General features: G+C 43.2%; 1 protein-coding gene across 22 annotated transcripts in view; it reads left to right on the plus strand.

Moving 5' to 3' along the window:
- The window catches only part of SLC23A2 (solute carrier family 23 member 2), a 132,734-nt gene that overhangs the window by 16,936 nt on the left and 99,435 nt on the right, over window positions 1-16,363 (plus strand). For 5 of the 22 annotated variants that reach the window (XR_014315282.1, XM_082744453.1, XM_082744452.1 and 2 more), the window contains one exon: window positions 11,261-11,387. The exons of 5 other annotated variants lie outside the window; for them this stretch is intronic. The gene's annotated coding sequence lies outside the window, so the exon portion shown is untranslated. Of the gene's footprint in view, window positions 1-2,356; window positions 2,403-2,723; window positions 2,826-11,260; window positions 11,388-12,219; window positions 12,330-16,363 lie in introns of all 22 variants that reach the window. 12 more of the 22 variants (XM_082744436.1, XM_082744437.1, XM_082744446.1 and 9 more) reach the window with 9 other exon arrangements.

The following is a 16,363-nucleotide window of genomic DNA, read 5'->3' on the forward strand; positions in this document are numbered from 1 at the left end:
AAAAGTTAAAAAAAAAATCCAGGACTGGCAAGTGAATTTAACATACAGTTTTCTTCTCTTGTGCTTTCTTTGTTAGCTTGTCAGTTTTCCCAGAAGGAATTGGGAAGGTTTCCCATTTCCTATTTCGTTACCAGGAGGTTAGGATGTAACTGACCTATAAATTTGTCTTAAGCCTGGCATCTATTTTTGGGGCACAATTATTTGTTTTTGTAGTTTTCTCTATTTGTGTACTGTTACTTGTTCAGGATTTTAAAAAATTGTTTTAAAAAAGTTGCCCATTTTGCCTAAATTTTGGGGTACGTTCATGTGCTTCTTTTAAGTCAGTTACAAAATACAAACTCAATGTAAGAGCATGAAGAGTAAGTAGTACGTAATATCTTGTGTTTTGCCCTCGTTTTCAGAAGATAGCCTTTGTCCTGTTTAGCAAGTATTTTAAGTTTCATGGAAGAGGTTTGGTATTTGTTTTTTTGATTTAGGAGTAGGTATTTTGTCCGCCTTTTTGGCATCTATGGAATTGACAAAATGATTTGGTTGCTCTGTTTCTGGTCTGAGAATGGTACTGGCCCCAGGGCTATGTCCTTCTTGCTTCTGAAGTATTAACATCCTTTTTTAAGGAAATGGTAAAATATAAAGATAACAGTTCTATATATATGTCTGTTACTCACCCCCCCCAAAATTTTGTGTGTGTGTGTTTTTTTCTCTGTGAAATCAAAACCTTGAAACTGTAGCACTTAGTACCTTTGCATATCCCAATTAAGAAACTAGAGAAGAGTTGTAAATATTTTTGTGTGCGTTCCGAGTGGCCTTTACAGGGGGAAAGTCAGGAGGAACGTTATTGAGCTGCAAGTGATGTTTCCTCTCAACTGCTCACAGGGGCCTTGGCTTTGATCTCAGCCTTGTAACCCTGTGTGCAAAGGGCAGGTCTTCACATTTCCAGAGTGTGGTGGCATACAAAGGGGAAGGGTGCTGGCTGGTGCTGGGACAGAAGTTCAAGGATGCACACTGATAACTCAGTCTTGCTTTTGTTGAGTGGCTCCTCCTGCTTAATTTTTCTTTCAAAAATACACTTGTATTTTTCCAGTATTAGAACTTCTGACCCGATTTCTTTGTTTTGGTGTCTGATAGTCTAGTGGAGTAGAAAGCCAGTCCTTCCAAACCCTGGTTTTACTAATCAGCTTAAAAAAATACTTTCCAAAAACAAATCTTCGTGGGGTCATAGTACTTGCCCTTGTCCTTTGACGATTTTTCTCTGATTTGTAACTAAAGTGACATTTTGGTAATATGCAGCTTTGCCCTCATGGAAGCTTTTTTTCTTAATTAATATTTTTTAGCCTTTTAAAGGATTTATGAAAGAAGCATACACATGTTGGAAAATAATTCTAACTTGTCAGAATTGGATAAAGCAAATTGTAAAAGTCACATGGGCCTCTTTTACCTCCCTGCACTTCCTGGCAGTTTGCTCTTTATCCTTCCCAGCCCTTTCTTATGTCCACAAATATGTTCTGTAAAATTATACTTTTAATAAAAATGGGATTATACTACACATACTGTGCAACTTGCATTTCTCAAAGGACAACATACATAATTTCAGTTTAACTGAAAATAAGCTATTCTTCAAAAGCGTTTCTTTAGTTACTTTTTTCCCTGGTATTTCCATTATTCCTCTTCTTGACATAATCTTCACTGATGGATGTTGCCTTGGTGCTTTTCTTCTGAATCTTTACATTTTTAATAAACATAGCTTAGAATGGATTTATGGTTATGCAGATTTTATTTTTGGAAATAAATTACCTTTCTCTTCTGCCCTGAATGTAACGTTTTAGCAAGAGAAAAACAGTTTCTCCATTCATATGCTCATTATTTCAAACTGAGTAGTAATTTTTGTCCCCAAACAGCAAAAGACCAATGTTTAGTTTCTGAAATTAAAAAAAAAAAAAAAAATAGGATCCCTGGAGGCTTCCTGAAGGCTGGACTGATACAAGTGTGATGGCATGTGTATGCCTCAAGGCCGTCAGTGATTGTGATGCTAACTCACTCCTGAACAAACAGTAGAAAAAGTTGCAGCATTAAAAAAAAAAAGTTTGCAGTGGAACTTTTTTTTGGGGGGGGGGGTAAAGATATTTATTTGACACAGAGAGATCATAAGCAGGCAGAGAGGCAGGCGGGGCGGGGGGGGGGGGAAGCAGGCTCCCTGCTGAGCAGAGAGCCCGATGTGGGGCTCTTTCCCAGGACCCCAAGATCATGACCTGAGCCAAAGACAGAACGTCAACCCACTGAACAACCCAGGCGCCCCTGGAACTGTTTTCTAACAGGAAACTTGGTATCTGGCTAAACTCACCTGTGTTTTTCTTTACAGTGGTGGGCCAGACTCCTGACTGGTGTTCCAGAGACAGCTGCCCCAGGTCAGGCTCTGGGTTCGTTTTTATTGTGAAACATATGCACAGGTATAAGGGTATGTAAAACAATAAAATGAACATCTGTGTATCTATTGATAATCCAGCTTAATAAATAGAGTATGAGCCAGCTTTTTTTTTCTAGAAGCACCCTCATAATACATTTGTAAGAGGCTTTAAAAGAAGGTGATTTTTAAGTAGTCACATCTCTCCGTTTCACCACAAACAGCACTGGTGGGGTGTTGTGGTGCTGGCATTGAACACAGTGTAGAGTCATAAAGCCCAATCGTCATAGGTGTGGTGGTCCCTGACCCCAATTTTGTCACATAGGAGCTCCAGGACCTTGACCAGGCTTCGCCCCTCTTGGTTTTCTTACTTGTGAAGTGTGGACCCAGTCATTTCCGAGGGCCGTTGCGAAAATAAAGTGCACAGGTATGATACGTTAACCTGAAAAATAAAAGTTATTTTATGGGTTTATTAACCGAGATTTGCAACTTTGGACATAAAAGCTATGGCCAACAAACAAAGGAGAAAAAGGTTACTTTATGGAGAATGAGGAAGTCCGAAATCCTTGGAAGAAAAGTAGGAGTTCAGGGTGATGTGAGGGGAGGGTTTGTCTTTGGCTGAGTTGCAGGAGTGGTTAATTTCTTAGATGAGATACTATGTACATTTTCCCCTCTTCAGGCCTGTTATTGATGATTCTTTCCTCTTGAGATTCTTCTGTTAGGGTTGTAATTTACAGTTCTTATAGTTGGCATTCAGTGATACTGGCTCCCCCTTCTAACTTCCTGACTCTATTTTAGTGAAGTTTCCCTTTATAAATTTTTGTATTTCCCCCTTTTGATTGAGATTTTTCTCCAAAAGCATTACTGATTAGTAGTCAGAGTCTTATAATTTAGTGGCTTTTGTCTCTCAGTGCTAGGATGGACCTTTCCTGTGTGTCATGTCCCACACTGGGAGAAAATTCTACAGATTGGAAATTCTACAGATAGAGGTCACTTTTGAGTAACAAGGAGGGGTGCAGGGAGAACTCTCTGGCATCTCCCATTTCTAGTGCATAGTTATCCAGATTGTAAACGTTGGAGATTTTCTCTTTATTGGGTATGTTCATTAAAAAAAAAAAGATTTATTTATTTGACAGAGAGAAAGAGGAGCACAAGCGAGGGAAGCAGCAGGCAGAGGGAGAGGGAGAAGCAGGCTCATGGCCCAGCAGGGAGCCCAACGCAGGGCTCTATTCTGGGACTCTGGGATCATGAACTGAGCCCGAGGCAGACACTTAACAGACTCAGCCACCCTTGTGCCCATGGGTATGTCATTTTTATAAAAGTTTGACAGGCAACAAGTACAGAATCAAAAGTAACATGACAGTTCCAAATTCTGTGATGGTTCTTTTTTTTCTTTCTTTCTTTCTTTCTTTCTTTTTTTTTTTTTAAAGATTTTATTTATTTATTTGACAGAGATCACAAGTAGGCAGAGAGGCAGGCAGAGAGAGAGAGAGGAGGAAGCAGGCTTCCCGCTGAGCAGAGAGCCCGATGCGAGACTCGATCCTAGGACCCTGAGATCATGACCTGAGCCAAAGGCAGAGGCTTTAACCCACTGAGCCACCCAGGCGCCGCCCCCCCCTTTTTAAAGATTTTATTTATTTGACAGAGATCACAAGTAGACAGAGAGGCAGGCAGAGAGAGGGAGAGGAGGAAGCAGGCTCCCCACCGAGCAGAGAGCCCAACTCAGGACCTGATCCTAGGACCCTGGAATCATGACCCAAGCTGAAGGCAGAGGCTTAACCCACTGAGCCACCCAGGCATCCTTGTGTGATGGTTCTAAACCAGAATCCTAGATCTGAAAGTAGCCATCTAGGGGCACGTGAGGGGCTCATTTGGTGGAACGTTCAACCCTTGATCTCTGGGTTGTGAGTTTGAGCCCCTTGCTGGGTGTGGAGATTACTCAAATAAAATCTTTGAAAGTAGCCAACTAAAAATATTCATTGGCACTGATTACAATTTAGGGGAGAAAATTCTCTCTATAGGAAGCAAACCCAGAGTTCATTATGCCTACTAGAAGTCATCCCTTTGAGCCCATCATGAAAACAGAATAATGAATATGACAGGAGCATTTTTAAGAATGAACGGAGTTCATTTGGGAAGGTACAGTACAGGTATAAATATGAAGCAATAGCTGGTGGGCTTTTTGCGAAACAGCAAACCTCTGCAGACACTTTAAAACAGTATTGTTATCTTGAAAGAACTGTTCTAACCAAATGTAATAATACAGTAAAGTTGATAATTCAGAAACCATGAATTTTGGATTAGAATCTAGACTCTGTTAATAGTCCAGATGAAAAAGAGACTTTGTGAATCCTGAACCTTCTAACAGGCCAGGGCTGGACATGTTGGGGGAAGCAGTCTCATCCAGATGTGTCTGCTTCAATTCTAGGAAATCATTACTTGCAGGTCAGCAGGCAGTGTGGAGGTCCAGTCAGGGTTTGCTGACTTTCGACAGGTTGTGTGAATGCAGCACGTCTGTTCCCTGGGGTTTGGCAGCTTGTGGGTGGATTAGCAGCACCTAGGAGGGGTCTTTCCAGGGAGGCTGAAGAGAGTCTTTCTGGAGGTCTTTTACTGTAGATGAAATTTCCAGGTGCAAGGTGTGATTCTGAAGTTTTCATCTCCAGAGTGTGTGGTGAAAACACGTCTCTACTAGCGCCTGGTTATTTTCAACAGGAGCTGCGAGGCTTTTACACAGTTGAAGTGTATCTCTATCAACCATGGGTCAAAGGCGGCGGGGACAGAGTGTATCAGTTGTTCTCCGGTTATTTCAGAGGGTCAAAGTCTGAAGGGCTGGGTCTGAGTTAGCAAGGGCCAATGTCAGTGCTTTAGGCCCAGATAAGAGGGGAGGTCTTTGCCGATTTTGCCCGTTGAATCTTAATAGTGCCCTTAGCACATTGGACCAATCTGAGGGCAGAAGTGTCGTAAAACTGGCCGAGCGGCGCAGATTTGCTGAAGCACCTGCCTGCCAAAATGGGTTCCTCCATCACTCTGAAGTTAAAGAGGAGTTCTCCGCATGAGGATGATTTTTTTTTCTAACAGAATTTTAGCTACAGAAACAGTAGTGGCCTCGGGTGCGAGAGACAGCAGTGGTCCAGGGAGAAAACATAAGAACCATGACTAAAACATATTTAAATCCGTGAGATGGGGGGTAGCTCTATGAAATCCATTTGCCAAATCTTGAATGGCCCCTTTGGTAATTTCAAGTGAGTGGTGTGAGTGAATTTTTTGCATTATGTTTTGGACACATGGGGCAGGTGAGGTAGGCACTTTTTGTGGCTTTATTTATATCTCCCCACTGTATTGGTTCATGAATTGGGCCAGATTATTTGGTCCAAACCACAGTTTGTTTATTTTTTTTTTATCAAAGCAACAATGATTAGATTCCCAGTATTGTTTTTCCTATTCTGGGGCCAGTTGTCAGGTGTCTCTGGTCAGTTTTTCAAAAGCCTCATTTGGGAGAATATTTCATTGGACTGTGAAGGAGGTTTGGCTCTTGATTTCTTTGAGAGCAGTGTTTTGGTGGCAGTATCGTGGGGTGGTTTCCTTCGGCCTCCAAAGAGTTGAATCTGGAATGCCCAGGAAATTCAGTAAAAGAGCAGCTGGCAAAAGTAGGGCATTTAATGAATTTTAACCCTAGGAGCCATTTTTAATCTTATCCTCCTTGGACATAAGGGTACCACATTGTTGGCGTAACATTCCAGAGTGCTGAGCTACCTGAAGGCAGACCAGCTGTGGGTATAAATGTTTGTGGTTTGATCTATGGCCAAGGTACAAGCTTGCCTGAAAGCGTGAAACTCAGCCTGTGGGGCTCAAGTAGCTAAAGGTAGAAGTGCTGCCTCGGTCCCTTCCAGAGGGGCCACACTAGCATTCCCAGCATGGTACTTGTCATTCTCATCCTCTAAACCAGTACCATTGGTAAAACATGAAAAATCCGCCTTGGTTAGAGGAGTTTGCTAGGAATTGTCACAGGAAGTCCAGAGGTGATCTGTCGGTCTCAGGCAGTTGTGAGGGGTCTCCTCCGTGAAGGAGGAGAGGAGAATAGCAGGCTTAATTATGGTTATGGCAGTGAGGAGGAGTTCCGTGACGAGCAGGTAGCAGGGGGATCCCCTAGGAGGTGAGGCGGCTGACTAAGGTGCTGAGTGTGGTGAGATTTTAGGGGGGTTTCTGCAGGCAGCACAAGCTTGGTTAGAGGGAATCCTGAGACTCTTTCTTCACGGGCCTGAACCAGAAGGGCAGTGACAGGAATGGTTCTGAGGGGGGGGGCTGAAGGGACATCCCTGGGCACAGGTTCCAGAGTTTGGCTCTCCTGTGGGTTAGTGATGGTCCCCCATATTTTTGGGTAAGTACTCCAGGCATTTTCTTTCTTCTCACACACAATGAGGAAGGGGGAAGTTGATCATTAGGATGTCGAGGGCAGGAGGCTTTATTAGGCTTTTCTTTAAAGTCTCCAAAGCTAGGTCTTCTCGATCTTTCTGAATGACAGGGTCAGGTTTGTCATTTTTCAAGTAAAGCATACAATGGTTGAGCTGTAAGAGAGAAGTTTGGAATCTCAGTTTTGACAGTAGACAGCCAGCCCCCAAATACTTTGTAATTGGCACTTAGTTTAGGTTTTGGGTGCTGTGAAACCAACCTGAGTCTAAATGTAGTCCTTGTTCTGAGATCAGGTGCCCTAAGATGAACCTGAGTTGTTGCAAGCTGCAATTTGTCTTTGAAGACTTTATGTTTTGTTTTGTTTTTAAAGGATTTTATTAATTTATTTGACAGAGAAAGACATCGAGAGAGGGAACACAGCAGGGAGAGTGGGAGAGGGAGATGGAGAAGCAGGCTGCTCGCCAAACAGGGAGCCCGATGCGGGGCTCAATCCCAGGACCCTGGGATCCTGACTGGAGCCGAAGGCAGATGCTTAACCGACTGAGCCACCCAGGTGCCCCAATTTTATGTCCTTTTGAGGCCAAAAGTTTTTAACAGATGAATGCTGCCTCCTGTGGAAATGTTTAAGAAAAGGAGCAGAAAAGCAGAACATAAATACATATTGTAACCAACTAGAGCCTGCAGGAAACTTTATATCCTCTGAATCAACTTTTAAGGTTTATAAGGAGTTAAGAAGGACTGCCTGTGTAACCTGGAGCATTACTGTCCAGGTTTATTACTGTTCTTCCCAGGTGAAAGCAAGAAGATACTGTCCTTATGAACTGGAACACTAAAAGTGCACTATGTAGAACAATTACAGGGAAGGAGGATTTGCTTTTTTTTTTTTTTTTTTTTTAAAGATTTTTTTTTTATTTATTCATTTGAGAGAGAGAGGCAGTGAGAGAGAGAGCATGAGCAAGGAGAAGGTCAGAGGAAGAAGCAGACTCCCCATGGAGCTGGGAGCCCGATGCGGGACTCGATGCCGGGACTCGGGATCATGACCTGAGCGGAAGGCAGTCGTCCAACCAACTGAGCCACCCAGGCGTCCCAAGGAGGATTTGCTTTTAGTGGGAAAGGACATCAGTGTGTGGGGGTTGAGAACAACAGGGTGCCCAGGGATAATGTTACTTATTGCTCTGAGGTCCTGGACTAGCCTCCATCCTGGGCCAGGTGTCTTCTCACAGGTAAAGTAGGGGCTCCCAGGGCCTAGTACAGGGGATGATAAGGCCCTGAGTCTGTGGTCTCCTACTCCGGGCTTGATGCCTTAAAGGGCTTCTTTATTTATAGGGCATTTGTTCTGGGGAGAGGTGGCGAGGGATCTGTTTGAATCTTGGTGGGAGGCGTGCTGTGAATCCTGCCAGTATCAGTTGAGGAATCTGCCTATAAAGAGGGTGGCAGCTGACCCGATGGGGACAAATGCGCCGTGTCCCCAGACTCCCCTATCGTGCCATCAGAGATGGAGCAAACAGAAGAGGCTGAAGGCTCATTTAATCCCCCTGGTTGGCAATTTTGATTCTAAACTTATTTCCTTCTTTCGGGAGAAATTCTGGCATAATACTTTCCTAAGAAATCTTGTCCCAGTGAATGAATGGGATGGAGAAACTAAGGAGAAAAGGGTGGGAATCTCCAAGGGTCTAACCGAAAAGGAATAGGTGCAGAGACAGGAACCTGTAAGGTTTATGAGAGAAGCCCCTTTCTCCCCCCCAATTATTTGGGCTGTTTTCATGCTCTGTTGCCTGTAGGACCTGCTTTCCAGGAGTGGCATAGCGCACAGAGAATATAGCTGTGGAGATTTCATTCTCAGTCTGAAGAGTGGTTTCTTCAGGCCAGTTAAGAGTGGGGACTGGGAAGAGCCCCTGTAGGTCCTTGGAGCCCCATTGCTGGGAATTAGGAGGACGTTGGAAAGGCTGGCAAGAGGGCTGAAGGCTTCTGGAATGTTTAGGTTTGTAACAGACTTTTTTCCCATTGCCCTGGCCCTTTGCACCTATAGCAGAAACCAAGGGGTTTTGGTCTGTTTAGGGGCTGTCATTGGCCAGAGTTGAAAATTGAGAGTTTAGTGTTCTTTCTTTTAGGTGGCCCTTGTGGGTGTGAGTGAGCTGGTTTGCCAAGCTAGCTAAATGTGGAGTAGACGCAGTTTCCCATTCCATGCTGCTCTTTCAACTAAAAAATCCTGGTTCATCCTGTTAGTAAATGAGAGCTAAATGCTACCTACCCAGGTGTATTCTCTAAAGGAAGACTAGAATCTTCCCCAGAGACACTTTGGAGTTGGTTATAGTAGTTACGATGAGGTCATCAGGCTGTTGTGTGCAAATTTGAATTCTGTTCCAGTCAACAGGCTTAGGAAAAGCTACTGTAATTGCCTGATGGAGATTTCCGGTGAGCGTTCTAGGATCTTGCCAAAGTTAGGGGTTTGTTTCTCTAAATGTTTTAGGATGTTCTCATGGGGCTAATTTCATCCAGTGTTTGGCGTGGTCCTCCCCGAGCGCATGGCCTGGCTGATACAAATCTTAGAAACCGGGGTGGTAAGTTGGAATAAGTGTGTTAAATTCTTTAGCAAATGTGAATTCTGAGTCACTTTAGGAAACTCTTCAACTCTGGTGCACAGTCTGGCATTGGTCCAGGGAACAGAAGAGATTTGGGTTTTCAGATCCTCAGAAGACTTAACTTTAAAGGGGCAGTTTTTATTATGTTCAGGAAAGGAGGGAGTTGGGAGAGTTTCAGAGGAAAAGGGAAGTTCAGGAGTGAACGCAAGACAGCTGCTGCACATCCTGAGACATAGAAGACAGGAAGGAAAAAGGCCTCAGAAGCCCTCTTCTCTCTTTGTTTGCCTCCGTTATTCTAGAAATTGTATTTTGTAGACAAGCAATTTTAGATTCCTGATAATATTCCCTGTTCCCAAGAAGTTGGGTAAAAGGCTAGCACAGTTTCAGTCGGAGTAGCCTGGTTCATAACAGGAGCCCAAATGAGCATTCTTATAAAGAACAAAGCCTTAAAACAGATGCCAAATAATTCGTAGAGAGCTTAAAACACAGAATGGAGCTCAAAATCCAGGAGAAAAATTATGTTCAAGTTCTAGGGTTGGCGAGAAAGCAGTGAGCTCAGGTAGCTCTGTGGATATGGGTACCTTTTTGTTCATCAGCCTTGGAGTTGTTGGCAGTCTTCTGGATCCCACTTCTAATCACTAAATAATGTTAGCCTTCAAAATAAGTTTTTTTTACCAGCAAAAATGAGTTATTTGGGACATTATGGACAAACCATAGGCAGGTACAGCAGAGAGGAGGATTATTTTATGGAGAAGGAAGAAGTTGGGAGTTTGTAGCAGAGCCCGTAGGAGGAAGACACTAGTTCAGGGTGATGGTGGCTTGTCATGGGCTGAGTTGGCCAGGGTTGCAGATTTCTTGTAGGGGCTGCAGTGCACTGTCTTGCTTTTGAGCCCTATCATTGATAATTCTTTCCTGTTGAGATTCTTCTGTTGGGGTCTGTGATGGACAGTTCTTCCTGTGCTTAACTGAGTTTTACTGGCTCCCCCTTATAGCGTCCCCTGCTTTCTTCCCACTGCATATTAATGACGTCTCCCTTTATTAAGTTTTTTAAAGATTATATTTATTTATTTGACAGAAAGAGATCACAAGTAGGCAGAGAGGCAGGCGGGGGTGGGGGAAGGCAGGCTCCCCGCTGAGCAGAGAGCCTGATGCGGGTTTCGATCCCAGGACCCTGAGATCATGACCAAGCTGAAGGCAGAGGCTTAACCCACGGAGCCACCCAGGTGCCCCATCCCTTTATTAATTTTAACATGTCCCTGGGGCTCCTGGGTGGCTTCATCAGTTGAGCATCTGACTCTTGGTTTCGGCTCAGGTCATGATCATCTCAGGGTTATGGGATTGAGCCCTGCGTGTGTTTCTGTGCTTGGTGGAATCTGCTTGTCCCTCTCCCTTTCCCACTACTCCTCCCCTGCTCTTTGAGCTTGTTCTCTCAAAGAAAGAAAATCTTAAAGATTTTTAAGAGGTACTTAGTATGGTGAGCACTAGAGAACACTTACAGAAGTATGTAAAAAGATTTTTTTTTTTTTTGGTGAAAAATTGAGGTGTTATGCTAAGGAATATAGAGTTTCAAAGATTATCAAGGAAGAAACCCCAACTAAGTACAAGATTGCTTTTCCCATGTATTCTAAAATACCATCTTCCAAAATATTCAGTGCAGATGAAGAGCCGATGTTGAAGGGCAAGAAGGTGCGTTGTGTGATCCTGCCCAGGGGCTGGCTGGGGCCTCCTAGATGCTCCTTAAGAATGAATGTGTCATAGAACAGGTTCTAGGATTGGCCACAATGAGTGAGAAGTAGACTCCATTCATGCGGAGTGCCTCCTGGTAGGTTCATTATTGCTCTGTTTTTATTTACCATCTGTTTTTCTCTAGCTAGGACTTGACTCTGCTAACCGGGATCCCCCTGTGGTTTCAAGCTTGGACCTCAGCAGCACAAGGAAATGTAGCTCAGCGGCTTGTAACGGAAAGCATATGGACAGGTCTGCGGCGCGGCATTTAGGTGCGTCTGAAACCCAGTCTTTCTCGTTCTGCATTTCACGATGCGGTTGTGCTAACAGCCCTTTAGTGTTAGAATTCATCTGTGCTTGACCTTGTCTTTGCACATGTCTCCAACAGTCTAAATGCAATCCAGGGAATAATTAATAGTTCTATTAATGCTAATGTTAAGGTAATAGACTGCGTTAGGCCAGATTCCTTGTAAGCAGATTAAAGTAGAAAACAGGCAAAGTCTTGCTACTAACGGGTAGTGATAAGGTAGGAAGTAAATATTTTCATTTTCCTTTATATGCTTTTGACTTTTTTTATCATTAAAATTTGAGTACTTATCACCAGTTGAGGCTCCTTGTCTGGGTCCCAGGTCTGAACCCTGGAGGTAGACTGAAGCCCTCTTTTTCTAGCATTCCACAATTTAAGTGGTGATATTTATTACATTACTCCCCCCCATCCCAAAGCTTGATAGGCATTTTGGCTATTTTAAATGTTTCGCTAATACAAACAATACTGCAATGAAATTTCTTGTACATATTTTAGGGAGAATACCCGTAAGTTTCTAGCAGTAGAATTGTCGGGTACAGTGCTTAAGATTTTTTAGTATTTTAAATTTTGACAAATTGTCCTATAGGGAAGCTGCAAGAATTAACAGTCTTATTAATAATTGTTCTCTCAAACAGGTTGTCTTGTCAAAACTAACTTATTCAGTATGGTAGGTATAGAATGTTATGTTGGTGGTACTTTTATTTATTTACTTCTAACAAACTAAAATTCACAATTATAAGTGCTTTCACAAATGCTAAAAAGGGGATCATTAAAATATTTTTTTCATTTTCTAATAGAAAGTCTGTACTTACTATTTTAAAAAAAACAAGAAACAAAAAACAAACACGGTAATTCCAAGAATTTAGGAGGAAGATCTTTGATGATCCTACCACCTAATGACACCACGGTGAGCATTTGTGGATTTGACTTTTTTTCTGTGTGCAGTTTTTTTTTTTTCTCCTTAAGCCAGTATCAAATTATATGTAATCCCTTCTTAAAAGTTTATTATTGTTTATTAAATGTTTATTAAATATTTATTAACCACAAGGGAGGTGAGGGGAAGACTGTTCTGCCGGGGAAGTATCTGCAAAGTATGTGGTCTCTCAGCTCTCAGAGTTTCAGTTACAGTCTTTATATTTCAGTTCACACCTCTCTTTCTCTGCTCTGTGCACAGAACTTCTCTCTCAGATCTCTGGTCTTCGATGGGTGCTTGCTGGGTGTACATACCACCCCCAGCTCAAAGTCAGCATGTCTAGACTTTGTTCATTACTTGCCTGTCAAGCCCGTTTCCTTATTTAAAGGAGACACTCTAGTTCTTTCTTTCGAGGTCCTCTTTGACACTAGATCTTTTATTTTTTCTTGTTCAGCTCATTCCCTCTATCCCTTTTTTTCACTGTCCCATCCACCGTCCCAATGGCCGGAATCCTTGTACTTGGATTAACACAGCAGCTTCTTGAGAAAAATCTTGAGATTTTTCAGCAGTGGACTCTTTCTGTTCTCCTCACCTGCCCAGAAGCTCATGTTTCATAAAGCTGTGTTGCATTTACTCGAACTCCTTTGACCCTGCAGGGGTATGTATGCTGTATGCTGTGGCTCAGTTGTTCTCGTGGCCTAGAGGCTGCCAGACTTTGGCCTACCTTGGTCTCGGTGGCAGCCCACCGCTCAGGAGACTCCGTCCTCCGAAGTTGACCCCCCACCCCCCAAGCCCCACGTCCCCAAATTCATTTCTGACCATTTCTGGCCCTTTTGAGTTCCTTTCTCTGAGTGCTCATGCCCAGTTTGATAATGATCACATCTCTATAATTCATTTACTGTTCCAGTCACTGAGATGGCACACGTAATCCATTTCCATCAGTGCGGAGACTCGTGGCAGTTTAGGAAACTAGCCAAACGGTTGGTTTATTCCTCCCCCCACCTCCTCCCCACCCCATACAGATGCTAAATATTAAGTTTACAAAGCTGAGAAGCGAGAAGCCTGCCAGTTAGTGTGTTACCCGGAGCACACAGGTGATAGATAATTCGCTGTCCGGGCAGTCATTGCTGAGAGTACCAGCTCTGCCTGGTGCTGGCAGCCTGCTGACCAGGTGCCCGTGTCTGATCTCGGGCACATTTTAGAAGCTGATCCATAGGTGTGGACGGACTTGGATAGAAACTGGATTAAAGACTTGGAGCTGCGAGGAAGTGTGTTTTACTGGTGGCTGATTTCGAGAGGCTGCATCTGGTAGTTCTGGAGTCTTTGGTTTATAGACTGTGTGCTGTTGACGTCAGTGTCCCAGTTTCTCATAACTAAACATGTTATATAAAATGCTCATTGTTGATAGTTTGATCGTTTGCAGCAAGAGAATTAAATATTTACTGGAAAAAATGGGTACTTTCAAAAGCCTCTGTAAACACTGGTGAAGATCAGGGAGCTTGCATAAGAAGGGGAGGATGATGGTTACTATGGAACAGTTATTGTGAAGGGACTCCAAGCACATTAGGTGAGCGCTGGCCTTTTCGGTGGGATGGGTTATAAAATCAGTGTGTCAGTGTTGGATTAAGACCAGCTGTTGATAAATTGCCTAAGTCCTTGGCTGACTTTGGTATGGAAAAATCTCATCAATAAACATGTCCCAGTCCTTCTAATGACTATTATTATTATCATTATTTTTAACAAAAATGCAGGTATTATTCTGTTTTAGCTTTGCCATATGAAACCAGAACTTGTTCTGAGACTTGGATGGATGCTGTTAGTTTTATTTAGGTTTTGTGCTGGTTTTGAGCTTCCGGCGCGGAGCCCCTGGATCCCCTTAGGACCTTCAGCTCGTGCTCGCTGTCAGCCCATGGATTTCTGCTTTGGATTTTTCCACATCTGGCTCCCTCCCATCTTCCAGGAAAGGGAAATTAGGTTATGGCAGCTGCTCCTCTCCATCAGGGAAAGCAGATACGAGGAAAAGAGAGAAGTTAGGCAGAGTATACAACCATGGTAATCATGGCCACAGTCCACCGGAAGAGTCTGTTCTGCTTAGATTGTTACCCACACACTGACACATAACACAGGCCAGGCCGTGTCTCCTTCCCCAATCAGAACAGGCCCTGTACTACTGGGCTACACCACCAGCTCTGCAGTCTCACCCCGGTGCCCTCATTTCTTTGAAATAAAGAATTTGATGACCCAGGAAAATCTGAAGAAGTACACTACTGTTTTTAGATAAAATCAGCCTTTAGGGATGCCCGGGTGGCTCAGTTGATTAAGCAGCTGCCTTCAGCTCAGGTCATGATCTCAGGACCCTGAGATTGATTGGGTCCCTGCTCAGCAGAGAGTCTGCTTCTCCTCCCTCTGCCTGCTCCCTGCCCAACTACCCCCGCCTTCTGCTCTCTCTCTCTCGCTCACTCTCTTTCTCTCAAAACAAAACAAAACAACTCACTCAAAGCCTTTAGAAATAGTTAGAATTTAGGGCTATGAGGAAATAGAGGAAAATCAGGAATCCCTGAGCACAGTACGTTTGCAGAACATTGAGAATGCCTCCCTTCTGACCACACTTTGGTCTCTTTACTCAGCTTCTGTCAGCAAGTCCTTGGAAGTGAGAGGCTGAGCATCTTGTTACAAGGATTGGAGTGCTATACTTTCTCCTTCTGGTTTGTCTTGCCTGTGTATTTACTTTATATTGTCCATAGGCAATGACTTCAGATTTAAAAATTAAAATAGGGGCACCTGGCTGGCTCAGTCTGTAGAGCCTGTGATTCGTGATCTTGGGGTTGTGAGTTCCAGTCCCACATTGGATGTGGAGATGACTTTAAAGAAATCTTTAAAATGATACATACACTGTAGAAAAATAGGAGCAAAAAGTCATAATCCTGTCATCTGGAGTTAATCAGAAAATCACAAAACACTTGGGCATTTCCCCTTCATTTTGTGTGTGTGTATGTACACACTGTAATGGGGATATCACGTATATTTCGTAACCTTCCTTTTCCTCCACTCAGGGATACACTCAGCACATTTCCTTCCATGTCAGTGAGTACTTCTGTTACCAGTTTTTAAATCCCCACAGTGTTCTGAGAATGTATCTACAGATTTTTTTTTTTTTTTAAGAGACTACATGAGAGCAGGGGGAGAGGGGTGGAGGGTAGCAGAGAATTTTTTAAAAAAGATTTTATTTACTTACTTGAGAGAGAGAGCGTGTAAGGAGAGCATGAGTGGAGAGGAGGGGCAGAGGGAGAAACAGATTACCTGCTGAGCAAGGGAGCTGGGTGAGGGGCTCAATCCCAGGATCCTGGGATCATGACCTGAGCCGAAGGCAGATTTTTAACTGACTGAGCCACCCAGGTGCCCTGGGACAGACGATCTTAAGCAGGCTCCATGCCTAGTGTGGAGCCTGATAGGGGCTCCATCTCATGGCCTGAGATCGTGACCTGAGCTGAACTCAAGAGTCAGATGCTTAACTGACTGAGCCACCCAGATGCCCCAGAATGTATCCACAATTTAACCAACCAGTTTAGGCATTAATATTTTCCCCTTCAGGTTTGGATTATTCTACGCATTATTTTAGTGAATGTTCTCATAATTAAAAACTGAGCCTATTTTAATTATTTTGTTAAATTCACTAAGAGTAGAATTGTTGGGTCAGAGGCTATATGTATTTTTAGAGCTTTTGATGTTGTTAAATGGCCACCTAGAAATGTTAAACCAATTATTATTCCCCCTAGCAGCTTATCTAAGTGCCTGTCTACTGAAGGAACATTAATTATTCAGTAATCTTAAGATTTGTTGAATGAGTAATAAGTGATGCATTTTATTTGTGCTCTTTTAGACTTCTCATCTTTTTAAAAAATGTTGTCTTTTTTCTTTTTTTAAAGATTTTATTTATTTGACAGAGAGGGACAGTGAGAGAAGGAACATAAGCAGGAGGAGGTGGGAGAGGGAGAGCAGGTTTTCGGTTGAGCAGGGAACCGATGTGG

This window comes from Mustela nivalis (genome assembly GCF_964662115.1).
Source record: "Mustela nivalis genome assembly, chromosome: 8".
Lineage (NCBI taxonomy): Eukaryota > Metazoa > Chordata > Mammalia > Carnivora > Mustelidae > Mustela > Mustela nivalis.